Source organism: Theobroma umbraticum, unplaced genomic scaffold (genome assembly GCF_002168275.2).
Source record: "Theobroma umbraticum cultivar Fairchild unplaced genomic scaffold, ASM216827v3 scaffold_106.0, whole genome shotgun sequence".
NCBI classification, from domain to species: Eukaryota; Viridiplantae; Streptophyta; class Magnoliopsida; order Malvales; family Malvaceae; genus Theobroma; species Theobroma umbraticum.
In genome coordinates, this window is record NW_018397276.1 from 141,678 (window position 1) to 141,888 (window position 211).

At 28.9% G+C, this 211-nt stretch overlaps 1 pseudogene; it reads right to left on the minus strand.

Annotated features, from left to right (window-relative positions):
- LOC110427560 ((+)-delta-cadinene synthase isozyme A-like) overlaps positions 1–211 on the minus strand; it is a 4,136-nt pseudogene that overhangs the window by 1,983 nt on the left and 1,942 nt on the right.

Consider the following 211-nt stretch of genomic DNA (forward strand, 5'->3'; position numbering starts at 1 on the left):
AAAAGCATTATTGGTAAACTAAATGTATTAAGAGTTACTAGAAAGAAAGTTTACAAGTCTAGAGTTTAAATCTTCATATGAGATTTATGGAATGATAGAAAGTTAGTTCTCATGCCACACGAAACATTGAATTCATTCTCCCTAAGTATTCTAAATTGAAGAGCTGTATTGTAGAGATCATTGGTTTCATTCTTGTCACAGTATATTTTTT